Source organism: Xenopus laevis, chromosome 5S (assembly GCF_017654675.1).
Source record: "Xenopus laevis strain J_2021 chromosome 5S, Xenopus_laevis_v10.1, whole genome shotgun sequence".
Classification (NCBI taxonomy): domain Eukaryota; kingdom Metazoa; phylum Chordata; class Amphibia; order Anura; family Pipidae; genus Xenopus; species Xenopus laevis.
In genome coordinates, this window is record NC_054380.1 from 85,869,705 (window position 1) to 85,882,390 (window position 12,686).

The window sequence follows — 12,686 nt, forward strand, 5'->3', positions numbered from 1 at the left end:
TCGGCCTCGTGTTTTTATATGGTCATGAAACTCCTCTGTAACTTATAATATCCTTATAATTTACAATAGGGGGTACTTTATTCACTATATATTTGCCTTTTCTTGAAACAATACAACTGCTTCATTATTAAATATTGCAAAAAAGTAAGCAGACTGGACAAACCTTCTCTAGGAGCAGGGGTGCTCCGCCAATGAGGTGAGTTAAGCAACTCGCCTCAGGCGGCAGCGCCAGATAGGTTTCCAGTGGCGGCAAAAAGCCGCTCCTGGTACCTTTAAGAGTTGAATTTCCGGTTTTGAAACTAGAAATTTGGCTTTACTAGAGCGAGAGAGTGCAATTGCGCTCTCCGCACTAGTGTTCCTGCCTCCCCTCGCTAAAGGTAAGCTGGCGAGTGGGGGGCGGCATTTGAGGAGCCACCTCAGGTGGCTTCTTCATCAGATTTGGCGCTGTCTAGGAAAATAGTCTACCATGCAGTTTAAAGGAAGAGGAGAAGATGTTTGGAAGCAGGAATATATCAACTTATTTATTTCCTTCTGGTTTTTGTCAAATAATAGTGCCAAATAATATGCCACTTGCATGTCTATGTAAATCCTGGGGAAAGATGCAATTACAATAAAAATCTGAGGTATAGTCATACACTTTCAATTAATTTTATATCCCATTGGATTTTGTTTATTCCTAGTTTTGGTAATGGATATTAAGAAATGAGCTTAAAGGGATTCTGTCATGATTTTTATGGTGTAGTTTTTATTTCTAAATTACACTGTTTACACTGCAAATAATTCACTCTACAATATAAAATGTAATTCCTGAACCAACACTAATATTGGTGTGTAGGAAGCCAACTCAGGTCATTCTGCCTGGTCATGTGCTTTCAGAAAGAGCCGGCACTTTAGGATGGAAGTGCTTTCTGGCAGGCTGTTGTTGATCCTGCTCAATATAACTGAATGTGTCTCAGTGAGACATGGATTTTTACTATTGAGTGTTGTTCTTAGATCTACCAGGCAGCTGTTATCTTGTGTTAGGGAGCTGCTATCTGGTTACCTTCCCATTGTTCTGTTGTTAATCTGCTGGGGGGAAAGGGAGGGGGTGATATCACTCCAACTTGGAGTACAGCAGTAAAGAGTGACTGACATTTATCAGAGCACAAGTAACATGACTGGGGCCAACTGGGAAACCAGCCCCATGTCAGATTTCAAAATTAAATATAAAAAAATCTGTTTGTTCTTTTGAGAAACGGATTTCAGTGCAGAATTCAGCTGTAGCAGCACTATTAACTGATGCATTTTGAAAAAAACATGTTTTCCCATGATAGTATGCCTTTAAGTTTTCCTTCCATTTCAACATGGTTCTCGTCAGCCACTGAGACAATACAGGACTTGTAACATCATTTCTACTGGCTAATTATTCAAGTGCTTATAATAATAAATAGTATTTAATGGTCGATTGCTGGGTTTATAAATACTACAAGCCTCTTTCTTATTTTTATAACACTTTAACAAAGCATCTTCATGGCTTAGGGCTAGATAATGTGTTTTGATTGGACAAGTAAGAGCTGCTTCATAAATCCACAAAATGTTAATATTACAGAAGCCTCAAATGTAGCATAAGTGGAGGTTCTATAGTCAAACTATCCCATTCCAACTTTACAAAGGATAACAGTGACCCTACATGAGAAGTTGCAGAAAGGATGGTTTGGTAACAGTGGCAAGTACAAATAGTTTGAATGAAATGGTTTTAGAACCACCCTGGTTATCTAAAAAAGAGTTAATAGTTTCAGTACATCAAAACCCATAAATATTAATTAAACTTTCATCATAACATTTTAATATGATTTTTTTTACTGCATCATCAAGTAACCAGCCACTTTCACTATTTGAAACAGGGCCTGTAACGAAAGCAAATACTACTGAATCAATAATATAGTATTTATTATAGTATGAAAAATATATTTATTTGGACCTATATAATTCATGGTTTGTTTTTCCTTTACTCCAATGGAAGACTATATATACAGTAATGTATACAAATGTCTACTGCTAGTGGTAAAATGTTTTCGGTAAAGAATTAAATTTTAAGTGCAATATTAAAAAAAATACAACGAATTAAACCGCTAACATTCTATCAATAATAGCAGAAAAAAGCCATGTTTATCTATGTATTGTATATATAAATAGCTAAAAAACAATAAAATGATGTTTCTATGAAATTGCTTTTTATTGGTCCCTTCTGAGTCTGCTTGGGAAAGAGCAACAAGGGAAAAAAATAGGGGTAGGAACAGAGAGAACAGACCCATCTGCTGACTGGCTCTAGTGTATCAGTGGTATCCTGAACTATCTGTAATTTTATCCCCAAGCTTTGGGTCCATAAACGATTCTGTCTAAATCACTGCAAAAAACATGACATTCCTCTAACAGTTGCATCCATAGTATTAAAGCAGCCACAAAGTAAAACTGAATTATACCAGTTTTGTGTTTTTGAGAATAAAGTTGCCACCAATAAAGTTGCTTTTCAATGCATTCACATAAAAAAAAAATTTTTTGGCCATGTAACATTTTTGCTGAAGCAAGATTTTCCAATACTTTTTTTTCCAATTTTCAATTCATACAAATATTTGCAGGCAATTATTTTTCTAATTGATCCCAGTGAAGTAAAACCATAGCAACCAACGACATAATGGATTAATTAACATACACTATAAGATATCCAGTGTGTTTTTTGTAACGGGCCTTGATATTAGAAAATGGTTTGAAACCAATGAGAGAAACGAGTAACATGAAACTACTGGACTGCATTGGGAGATGGAAACAGGAGTTTGGAGAGCTGGTAACTGTTGCAGGGACAGGGAATATATCAGATGGACAAATCTGGAGAAGGGAACTAGAAAAGATGCAGGAACGAATGGGTTTAAACATACAGTAAGAATGGATCAGGTGCATGGATGAACAGACATACAGATGGGAAACATATATTGGTGTTTATGGTACTCATTGTGGAACCATTCATTTTGGGGAATAGGGTGAGGCTGTAGGTGGCAAGGGCTTTAATACAATTGGCTGCCTACCACCACCCCATATTCAGTGTGCAATGACTGGCACATCATCCACCTGTAAGTGCACACAGGCTTGATTTTAGCAAATCACTTTTATCATTTACACCACTCAGTTTTTTAAACAAATACATTTTTATATATTAAACTGTTTATAACCGAGTGTTAACATATGTCAGACTGGGAAATGTAGCTATTTCCGTGATAACATCGCCTGACAATGATTATCTGTTGTTCCTACCCCTGCTAAAGAACAGTCTATAATCATATGTGTGTCACATGCATACCAGTGATTGACTGGAACCCTGTTGTGTGAGGAAAGGGGTTGGTTGGAGGCACTAAACAGATAAGAGGGATTAAAAGACGACAGCCTAAATCAATGTCCACAAAGTCCCACATAAACTATGGTATTACTGCTTGCAAGCAAGAAAAGTCACTTAGTATCCAGACAGGATCACTTTATGTCTTCTAGTACAGATTATCTAATACTGTATAAGAGATGATAGGGATAATTTACTTATGCCCCATGTGCATGTGTAGGGGTCAAGACACACGGAGCTGCTAGTAGCAGCTATTTGTCACAGCTACTAGAGAATGCTGAGAATTGCCTCTGCTAAAACACACATAGAGACAATTATCAATAGAAACAATTATCCACCCCAGTTTGCTCCTACAAATACCACTATCCCCACCCACTACCTTGCTTTCCTCTTGCGGCTGCGATAGGGGCCACGGGGGGTGGAGCAATGGTACCCTCAATTCCCAGTGGGGGGAGCAGGTCTGGGTTGGCAGAGACCTGCTCCCCATTTGCATATGCAAATTAGGGGTGGGAAGGGGAAAATATTTTTTACTTCCTTGTTTTGTGACAAAAAGTCATGCGATTTTGCATATGTAAATTAGGATTCAGTTCGGCTGGGCAGAAGAATTTGCCCGAATCCTGCTGAATCCTGGCCAAATCCCGAACCAAATCCTGGATTCGGTGCATCCCTATAAGAGATTCATAGGCTAGCCAAGTATCTCTGTAATACAGCTCTGTTCCTTGAACACTGGAATTAATGGGAATCACCATTAATTTAATTTCAATTGCATAACTCTGCACAAAATTTTTCATTTGCATTTCCACATGATTACAGAAATACAATGTTTTACCCATAGCAATTCCAGGTCTGCCCAATGCAACAATTTCAAGCAGTTTTCTGCCCAAGGAAAGCATGATTTCCCACAGGTGAAAAAGTGCCATAGACTTTCTACATATTCTTCAATGGCTGATAGGGGGAGACGGAAGCTTCTCTACACTATTATATCACCAATCATGGATTGGACAGAAGAAGAAATTATTAATAAGCTACTCTGTGTTCCAAGAAGCTTTTGTTCAATTTATTAGTAATTAAACAGTAATGCTGCATCCTGTTTACCATTCACATGCACAAACTAGGAAACTGGACAATGGGATTGCTTGTTTTTTTTTTTTGTTTTTTTTTACAGCAGCAGACAATCTTCTATGTGGCCTCTCTCAACATACAAAGCAGGCTTCCCTCATACTAAATTAAGTAGATTAGGGTTTCATAAAATACTTAACATAAACATAAGCCTTATTAATATCCAGACACCAGCTAGAAGGGGAATTCTTGAAATGTGTGACGTAGGAAAGCTATGTGGTGTAACACGTGATATTAATGATCTCTTTGTTAGCATATGGGAAATATGGAAGAACTGGTTTAATCTATGACATGTGAAAAATATTATCTGAAACAGCTTCAATTAAGACTAATATGCATTCCCATGATAAAATATCATTTTTAAAAACTATGTGACACTTTAAGATATGACTGTTCTCTATATTTTATCTGTAACTTTGAAAAAAAAAATTCAAGAGAGATGATTACCATTATTTGATTTTCAGTGCTTCTATTACTGTAGAATTCTGATCAATTAAGATCAGCTACAATTGCTTCTCCACTCAACTACAAACATCCCATGGATCATGGGAAGTGACCAAGTAATAGAGTCCATTTATGAACAGTTAGGCACAAACACAAGGGATCTAAAAGCTACAAAACTTTCCAGCACCAAATTAAATATTTGGCGCTAAGTACAGAGCCCTGTGCCATCAGGTACTTTCCTGTTTCTTTCACCATGCTTCGCTGAAAACAATGCGAAAAAGTCAGCGAGATGGAAATGCTTTATTGTACTGTGACCTTTTGCCTACAATGGGCATTGAATAACTACAGATTGGTTCTCACATCATTTTTAATTATAAGTTTAATTGGAATAATCTCTGATCTGAGAATTTATGCTGAGATCCACTGCTTCATTAAAAAAAGCTTACTGTATATACAGTATACAGGTACTGGATCCATTATCCGGAAACCAGTTATCCAGAAAGTGCAGAATTAGGGAAAGGCCACCTTTTTCTCTGTAGTAATAAAACAGTACCTTGTACTTGATCCAAACTACGATAAAAGTAATCCTTAATAGAAGTAAAACCTATTGGGTTAATTTAATGTTTACATGATTTTCTAGTAGAATTAAGATATGAAGATCCAAAAACCCCCAGATCCAGAGCATTCTGCATAATAAGTCCCATACTGCTTGCCACCTTAAACTTAACATGTCCAGGACCAAATCGATGATGTTCCCACCTAATCCTGGCCTCACCCCACATTACAGTTGACTCCCTACATCCAATCTCCCAAGGAAGATGTCTGGATGTCCCCTTAGAGCCCTTCATTCTTTTGCTCATATCCATATATCAGCTCTCATCTCCCCCACACGCTCCCTCCAGGCCTTGCACTTAGCTCAGGACAATCTACTGACCATACAATTCACCAATACAATTGCACATAAACCTTTCTCACTTGCATCTCGAATCTGGAATGCTCTACCACCTTCCATCAGGAAAGCTCCCACACTAACAATTTTTTCTAAGATCCTTAAAAATCATGTTCTAAATGAACCACTTCACTAATCTTCCTCTACAACAACAAACCCTTGACCCCACCCATTCTTTTTAAATTTTCCTTATAGATTGTAAGCTCTATGAGTCAGGAACCTTGTGCCAACTGTGTATTGAAACACCTAAGCACTTAAACATACTGTATATTGCTTTAGTTTTACTGAATCACTGCAATACAAGCAGTTTTTGTTCTATATAAACAAATGCATACATACTTTGCACTGCTCTGCATATAGGGCAAAATATACAGTATTTAACCCTTTCCTTCAGAGAAGTGATGCTTAAATCTTTTTGTCGAGGACAAAGATAAAATCTAAAAATCAGCATCACAAGCCATGATTTTGTTTTAAATGAAAGACACAAAAAGAGGTCCATCTTGAATTTAATAATTCAATAAGGGAGTTTGAACTACTTTTGAACTTATTGCCTAGTACTCATGTAACTGCCCTTACAGTCTAGCATCAGCCCTTTCACGTTTTACAGCATGGAATTTATTGCCCAATATCTGTAAGTTCCATTTCAGCATTAATGACTGAAGAATAATGAGGTATATTTCATTGTAAGCAGGGCTGAATTAGGGGTTTTGTTGCACCTCAACAAAACCCCAAAATTTATAAAACATCCATAAAATACTATACGGTAAAATTCCTTCCAGATATAAAATATCCACTTATATCTTACTATAATTATTTTGTGGCGCAAAAGTAAAAACACAAGGATTATTGCCTATATACTGCTCCCTCTGGTCACCTCCTACTGAACACTTTAAAAACGTCCTGTAATTATAAGAACGGATGATCGAATCTCCTGGTGTGGAGAGCAAAGGGTTGCATCTCACACTGAGGGGTATGAGGGCAGCATAGGAGTGTCTCTTGGAATGCTCCATACCATGGGGGGAGTGCAAGGGGCACAGAAATACTTTAAAACACAACCTGGGTTACTTATTCCCACCTTTTAGTACCCAAAAGCAAATATGCAGAAAAGTGTTGCTTACCCTCTATTAATCTGGGACCAAGATAAAAATGCCTTTGCTCCAGCCATTGCCACCAGTACTATGCACAGATTGTAAAAGGGATGTTATAAATACTTATGGCTCTAGCCTAATTACTCCTACTGTCCTATTTTTACAGATAAAAAAGCTAATCGGTCAAAAAAACTAAGAATTGTTTATTGAAATTCGACACAATAGAAATGAGACCATATTATTATTTTCAGAACTGAAAATAATACAGGCTTGGCTTTAGTTTGCATATATACCTGCTAGTATTGTATTCTTTTTTTTAGCATTGCCTGGCTGGGATTTCTAGTTTGCATATGGAGACCAGAAGCCATGCTTTCTAGTGTTACAAAATCATTGAAACATCTGTGCTGCTTTGAGTTTCTAGAGCAGACTACAGTTCTGTTTGTCTTTGTAAGTGGGCTGTGAGGAAGTGCTTATCAGACTGTATGTAACCTCCTTTCTAGGACTCATCTAAGAGCTGCTCGGTGGAACAGGCCTCTGCAGGGCCACACTTGCACGGACCTGTAAAGCATGATATTGCAGTCTGCCTTGTAGCTGAAGGAGGAGCTGAGCTGTAGCACAATTGATACAGCCACACAGCCAATTGTCTCCATACATACAGTACAATGCTTTTCATGGTATGAATTAATTAGTATCACTATTTTGGTCTGTCTCTAAAGCATGCCTCCCTCCTGAAACTGGGGAAGGGGGAGGAATACTATGGGAATCAGCATGTATTTCCTTCCTTGTACTGTACATGCCTGAGACTGGAAGGGCTGCACCACGGATTTTGCATCCTAGGATAAAGGTGCAGTATTTGCTAAGAAGAAACAAAAGGCTGCATCTGAATTAAAGTAAGTCTTTATTCTTTATTTTTGCTACAACAAAACAAGGTTTATTGTTCTGCTGTGGATGCTGAAAATCCCTGCCATTTAACCCCAAAAGCTAAATTCAAAGTATCCCCTTCCTATGATATTTTAAAATTCTTGTATAACCTTCTTTATGACTAAAACGCCAGCACAACACAAATGCAAATGCCACAACAGCCATAATGATCCTCAACTTCGCAGACAAATAAAAGCAACTTTCCTATCCTTGTTAATGAGCTCCCATGATCTATAAGCAGTCAGTAGACACCAGTCTGTAGCAGCAAAGGGATATATGATTTCTCCAGGTAGGTCATTAAACAGGTTCCATCCTACATGGCTCTGTACCCCTGCCGACTGCTACAGATACTGCATCACTGACGTACTGTTGAACAACCAATAGACTCAGTGGAACTACCCTAACCAACCATGTGATTTTCTACCAATGTAATAGAAAACCATGGGCATACTTGTGCGAGTCTCTGAAAAGGATTTCTTTGAGAAGACATTTTTTGATATTTTGCACACTCCCTTTGTAAATTTCCATTAAACAAACCAGACGGGCAACCCCATCAGCAGACAGTATACAGTACAAGTATAGCGCATGGGCTTTTAAAACAATAAACCTGTGCACACCTGGAATCTAGACACTTCTTAATGCTTTGGGTCTTGCGTAGGCAATGCTGTCTGGTGAAGGCTTCTCTTAACAAAACAGCACATGAAAAAAAGCAGAATATATGTACTGGACATTGAAGTCAATGCATAAAAGGGGGATTATCCCATTACTTAGTGCTGCGGTTAGTCTTGATATTTCAGAGGGGCTAAGCCACTGTTTGTGATGTTATGAGCAATATGAATTTATGGATTTCACGTGATTTCTATATTTGTATCAGGTTATGCCCATGGATTAATGTACAGGTCCATTTTATCCCAATAATCCAATTTTTTTAAAACGATACCTTTTTACTTGTACTTGATCCAAACTAACATATAATTAATTCTTATTGGGTTTTTTTTAAGGTCTACATGATTTTCTAATAGTCTTGAGGTATGAAGATCCAAATTACAGAAAGATCTGTTATCCAGAAAGCCCCAGGTCCTGAGCATTCTGTACAACAAGTCCCATACCTGTACTTACATATAAATTCTATAAGTTACTTAGGGTGCCAAGTATGTTACACGTTAATGCATTAACATTTGATATCTGTTGTTCCTAAATAATATTATGAATCATGACTGAATGAAACTTGGAAAGAACTTAGAAAAAATGATATGCTGTGATTTTGCAAGGATGTACTATAGTAGTATACTAATTACAACTGACCCATATGTCTAAGTAGCAAATACATTTAAGGAGTATTTACTTATGCTGTTGCCCCACGTGCAGGAGCACTAGGAGGTACAAAGTCACTGATTCTCAAAAACTTACAACTAGGTGGTTTTTACACACAAATGGAGATATTTGCACCTTGCCCTGTATTTGGTAAATGAGCCCTTTAGTTCCATGTTATTACATACAATACTACACAAGCATTCCACTGGCCTCCATTCCTTTACATGGTTGTGAAACCATTTGGGGGGCCTCTCTCATTATATCAATATTGATCAAAAAACTTTTCTTATTAACTATTGCCTTCTATGAGATTCAGCAACCAATACCATTCTTTCTTGATCAATATTTATCATATAAAGAGACTGGAGCGACACATGGGTTTTACCACCAGCGATTCACATTATTGCTTAGGGTCAGGCCACACAGGCCGTTTTGGGGAGATTAGGTCGCCTGGCGACTAATCGCCTCGTTTTTGCAGCGGCGAATCTCCCCAAATGCCTTCCCTGACTCTGCGCCGGCTAAAATGAAAAAACGTCGGTGATCGTTTTTTTTTTTTCATTTTAGCCGGCGCAGAGTCAGGGAAGGTGTTTGGGTAGATTGGTCGCCGCAAAAAACAGGCAACCAAATCTCCCCAAAACGCCCTTTGTGTCCTGACCCTTATGGGAAAGCTTTTTACTGGAGAGTCCAGGAGATTAATTGCCCAGAGAAGCAGCAATTTATCGATAGCGATTAATCTCCTGGTGTGTCAATGCCCTTAGGGATACTGGGTAAACAACATATCATATAGAATTCAAAAAAAGAATTGTACCATAAAATAGTTTCTCAGGTTCTGTGTCTTAGGCAAGTAGTACAGCAGTTCACTATCCTGATTTGATTATTTGTTTGTACTGGTATCTTTCCTGAGGAGGGGATGAGAATTTGTAATGTTCAGAGGCAAATGTACTGTTTATTGAGTTAGGGTCATTAAGAAATTAGGTTACAATCATATTTTATCATGCTGCATACTGGAATTGTGGAATTATAGTCAATTAACACATCTGTAATGTTAAAAAAATGTCTGCCACTGCTTTTGGGTGTAGATAATTGCTTTGTTGCACACCATTGCTAGGGGCTAGAGCCAGCCTGTAGCCAATCACAGCTTAAAAGCCATCACAATTTAAACTCAAAATTAACAGTAAGCATGATGGTTTATCATGGTATAAATATTAGAAGCTATTTAATATTAGAAAGAGACAGGCGTTTGTTAAATTGTACAAAACTATAGGTTCCATTCTTTGCAGAGTGATTTGATGAAATTGGAAAACTGGGCAGCAAACTGGAAAATGAGGTTCAATGTTGATAAATGCAAGGTTATGCACTTTGGCAAAAATAATATAAATGCAAGTTATACACTAAATGGCAGTGTGTTGGGGATTATCTGTTTTTTTTTTGTAAATATACTGTCTTGCATAAAAAAGGGCATAAACTCAAGGGATAAAAATAAAATTCAGAGGGATGAAAGATTTAAATTATGAGGGTAGACTGTCAAGGTTGGGGTTGTTCTCTCCGGAGAAAAGATGCTTGAGAGGGGACATGATTAAACTTTACAAGTACATCAGAGGACATTATAGACAAATAGCAGGAGACTTTTTTACCCATAAAGTGGATCACTGCACCAGAGGCAACCCATTTAGACTAAAGGAAAAGAACTTTCATTTGAAGCAACGTAGGGGGTTCTTCACAGTGAGGACAGTGAGGTTGTGGAATATACTGCCGGGTAATGTTGTGATGGCTGATTCTGTTAATGCCTTTAAGAGAGACTTGGATGATTTTTTGGACAAGCATAATATCCAAGGCTATAGTGATACTAAAATCTATAATTAATATAGATATTGGTATATATAGATTCACTGGGTGTGTGAGTATGTGTGCTGGGTTTCATTTAGAGGGGTTGAACCTGATGCACTTTGGTCTTGTTTCAACCCAACTTAACTATGTAACTATTTATAAACACTGGGTAAATTTGCCCATGAGCAGTAACTGATTGCAACCAATCGGTAATTGGCTTTTTTCAGCCAGCTGCTTATTAAACAATGAATGCAAGCATTTTATTGGTTGGCACAGGTTACTGTCCAGGGGCAAATTTGCCCAGTGTTGATAAATGAGCCCCATTGTGTCATTTATGACTATGCCCTGCTACTCTATGGATAAAAAGCACTGTTTTTTATATCTGAAAGTGTAAAAAAATAATATGTTTAAGGGCCCTGACAGATTTATTGCCGGCAGGTGGTAAGGCACCCAAAAATACCTGGATCTACTGCATACAAAACACTTTACATGAAAATGCCTTTTTCCTCAAGTTTATGCCATTACATTGGGTTCAGTGGTCAGAAGAAGCAGTTTTCAAAAGCGAATATCTTTAACATGAAAGGAATTTTTTTATGCACATTGGAAAACATGTTTATGTTCCCTTTAAAAGTAAATAAAATAAATATTTCCCAAGCTGGGTGCACTGCATCCTTTCTCCAAGATTTGCAACTATCTAAATTCACACATTTTATGGAGACTGTTAGACTTTGGACCTTCACGCTAAAAACCTTCACGAAAAAAAAAAAAACATGCGGCACAGGATATTGAAGAGACAGTACACAGTTTTACTGGCCCACAAACATCCGATATTTTGGTTCTTTCCCTTATTTAAGGATAAACGTACACTCGAAATCCCTTATTGCTTATACAGGGACATTAGTCTTAAATTGCAATGTCTGAGCTAATATCTGGAACTATTGTGTTTACTTCCTTATCCACAGCCTTTAAAACTGCCTATTTACATCAGCCAAACACTTTGTGACCACATCATTCTCTTAGTAGGAAGTGGAGGCACACTGTGGATCAATTAATTCTCAAAGCTTCCATTGTCCTGCAATCCTGTTCATGGAAAGTTTTCTTAAGCAAATTGCCATTTGGTTATGTTAGGCTACAGGTTTTAAACACACATAGTTTCCTGAGAGCTATAGGCAACAAACGTAGAGATTTATTCAGCTAGCTGTGCCTCTCTCCTCCCAGAAAAGAGAAGGGGTGTTTTCCTGTGCTTTAGATAAAACAGATGGGACTGTGAGATAAAATCCAGGAAGGAAATAAGGAATTGATTATTATGTCTGATGATACTGTATACTTTACACATAAAAGGATATACAATTACAACAAAGACAGTAGGGTAGACTTTTGGTTTCAGGCCATGATGCATTTTCATTTGTCTAGACTCCTTATTCCCAGCTCATGGCCTTACAATAATTCAGAAAGGGTGTATTTTACTCAGAGTGTACCACTCTATACACCTATTATCACAATTATCACTATACACCTGGAGTTACTATAGCTACAAACCACAGTGTGTCATCAACATATGACAAATTCTTCAAGCGAAAACCATAGCATTAACATACATTTATAGATATCTGGCTAACCAGCAATTGTAAACAAAATATTTTATATGGTCATATTT

General features: G+C 37.5%; 1 protein-coding gene across 1 annotated transcript in view; it reads left to right on the forward strand.

The window, feature by feature from the left end:
• The first annotated feature begins 7,642 nt into the window (after nucleotides 1-7,642).
• Nucleotides 7,643-12,686, forward strand: part of tdrp.S (testis development related protein S homeolog) — a 67,483-nt gene continuing 62,439 nt past the window's right edge. The window contains exon 1 of the mRNA XM_018265574.2: nucleotides 7,643-7,857. The gene's annotated coding sequence lies outside the window, so the exon portion shown is untranslated. The remainder of the gene's footprint in view (nucleotides 7,858-12,686) is intronic.